Source organism: Camponotus vicinus, unplaced genomic scaffold (assembly GCF_025532165.1).
Source record: "Camponotus vicinus isolate PSW18456_S1 unplaced genomic scaffold, iyCamVici1.0 SCAF_25, whole genome shotgun sequence".
Taxonomy (NCBI): Eukaryota; Metazoa; Arthropoda; class Insecta; order Hymenoptera; family Formicidae; genus Camponotus; species Camponotus vicinus.
The window spans coordinates 27501-30000 of record NW_028141962.1 but is presented as its reverse complement, the minus strand read 5'-3'; the positions used below and the strand labels follow the sequence as shown (position 1 = coordinate 30000).

The 2500-nt window shown below is 61.0% G+C and overlaps 1 non-coding gene across 1 annotated transcript in view; it reads right to left on the bottom strand.

Annotated features, from left to right (window-relative positions):
* LOC145967715 (small subunit ribosomal RNA) overlaps nt 1–55 on the bottom strand; it is a 1921-nt gene extending 1866 nt beyond the window's left edge. Inside the window, exon 1 of the ribosomal RNA XR_014437514.1 lies at nt 1–55. This exon is cut by the window's left edge and continues 1866 nt beyond it. This is a non-coding gene — a ribosomal RNA (small subunit ribosomal RNA).
* Between the last annotated feature and the right edge of the window lie 2445 nt (nt 56–2500).

Genomic DNA, 2500 nt, shown 5'->3' with positions numbered 1-2500 from the left:
TGCATGGCTTAATCTTTGAGACAAGCATATGACTACTGGCAGGATCAACCAGGGAGCTTCGTGTTCGGTTACGCGCTCTCGGGAGAGCGGTAACTCGCGAGCGAGCCCACGCCTCGAGAGGCGAGGACCCGTCGCGCGCTGTTATAAGCTCTCTCGCCGCCGCCGGCCTTCGTTGGCCGGTCGGCGAAACTCTGTACTCTGTATTTTATGAAAATCGTCTTGGCGAAATAGCCAAGCGTTTTCAAAATATCATTCGTCTCCACAAAACTTAATATTATAATACACAAACTGCAACACGTGCATTTTATATAAAATGCTCTCTTTAAAAGATCATTGATTCTTATTCTCCCATATATAATATAAACGGCACGGTCGCGAAGACCGCGCCGATTCACCCTGACGCTAGATCGACGATGCCGATTGCTTAGACGTCGAGGATAAATTTGTCTCTATCGCATGCGTTTAAGGCACGCGTAGTTTTATTTCGCTATGGCGTACAAGGCGAGCGGGAAGAGAGAGATCTCTCTCCTCCGCCACTCGTATTCGTGGAGTAAGCGTTCGGTAAGCGCGACGACTCAGCTGCTTCCGTCCAAGACGAGAGCGAATCGCGCGGCCAACACACCAGATGCGTGCGCGCCACATAAGAGCCATTCGGTCTTGCGACACCGACTCGTGGCAATGCTGTGCTTGTAAAAAGTGTGTTTGAGACGATTCGCGAAGGAACGAGCCGCCAGAGACGCGCAGAACGCGCTCCGGCCCGTTTCGTTCGCGACCGACTCGTTTAGACGCGCCGAGCGCGATGTACCTCTTATAGTACCCAACCGACGTCCCAGGCGGTCGGCGACGCACGGTCGATAGGCCGGCGGCATACGGGCGCGATCGCCGATAGACGCGAGTGCCCGGGACGTGTTCGGAGAACGAAGGCAACGTTAAATAACGACTAAAGTTATGATTTTGCCACGATTATATATATTAAAAATTTATTCCAAATTCCGGGCGACACCTACGAAATAAGCCGCGAGCGGTACTTACGAGACCGCTCTCGGGCGGTACCTACGGCCTCGGCGCGCCACGCGACGCACCAAGCCGACTCTCGGCGGTACCTACGACGCTTAGCCGGGCGGCACCTACGAGACCGCTCACGGGCGGTATCTACGACGCGTGGCCGGGCGATACCTACGAGAATGCTCTCGGACGGTACCTACGACGCGTAGCCGGGCGGTACCTACGAGAGGGCTCTCGGGCGGTATCTACGACGCGTGGCCGGGCGGTACATACGAGAATGCTCTCGGGCGGTATCTACGAAGCGTGGTCGGGCGGTACCTACGAGAATGCTCTCGGGCGGTATCTACGACGCGTGGCCGGGCGGTACCTACGAGAAGGCTCTCGGGCGGTACCTACGGCGTCGGCGCGACTCGCCACGCACCAAGTCCGCTCTCGGCGGTACCTACGAAGCGTAGCCGGGCGGCAACTACGAGACGGCTCTCGGGCGGTATCTACGACGCGTGGCCCGGCGGTACCTACGAGAATGCTCTCGGGCGGTATCTACGACGCGTGGCCTGGTGGTATCTACGAGAATGCTCTCGGGCGGTATCTACGAAGCGTGGCCGGGCGTTACCTACGAGAATGCTCTCGGGCGGTATCTACGACCCGTGGCCGGGCGGTACCTACGGGAAGGCTCTCGGGCGGTACCTACGGCGTCGGCGCGACTCGCCGCGCACCAAGTCCGCTCTCGGCGGTACCTACGAAGCGTAGACGGGCGGCACCTACGAGACGGCTCTCGGGCGGTATCTACGACGCGTGGCCGGGCGGTACCTACGAGAATGCTCTCGGGCGGTATCTACGACGCGTGGCCGGGCGGTACCTACGAGAAGGCTCTCGGGCGGTACCTACGGCGTCGGCGCGACTCGCCACGCACCAAGTCCGCTCTCGGCGGTACCTACGAAGCGTAGACGGGCGGCACCTACGAGACGGCTCTCGGGCGGTACCTACGAGAATGCTCTCGGGCGGTATCTACGACGCGTGGCCGGGCGGTACCTACGAGAAGGCTCTCGGGCGGTACCTACGGCGTCGGCGCGACTCGCCACGCACCAAGTCCGCTCTCGGCGGTACCAACGAAGCGTAGCCGGGCGGTACCTACGAGAGGGCTTTCGGGCGGTATCTACGAAGCGTGGCCGGGCGTTACCTACGAGAATGCTCTCGGGCGGTATCTACGACCCGTGGCCGGGCGGTACCTACGGGAAGGCTCTCGGGCGGTACCTACGGCGTCGGCGCGACTCGCCGCGCACCAAGTCCGCTCTCGGCGGTACCTACGAAGCGTAGCCGGGCGGCATCTACGAGGCGGCTCTCGGGCGGTATCTACGACGCGTGGCCGGGCGGTACCTACGAGAATGCTCTCGGGCGGTATCTACGACGCGTGGCCGGGCGGCACCTACGAGAATGCTCTCGGACGGTATCTACGACGCGTGGCCGGGCGGTACCTACGAGAAGGCTCTCGGGC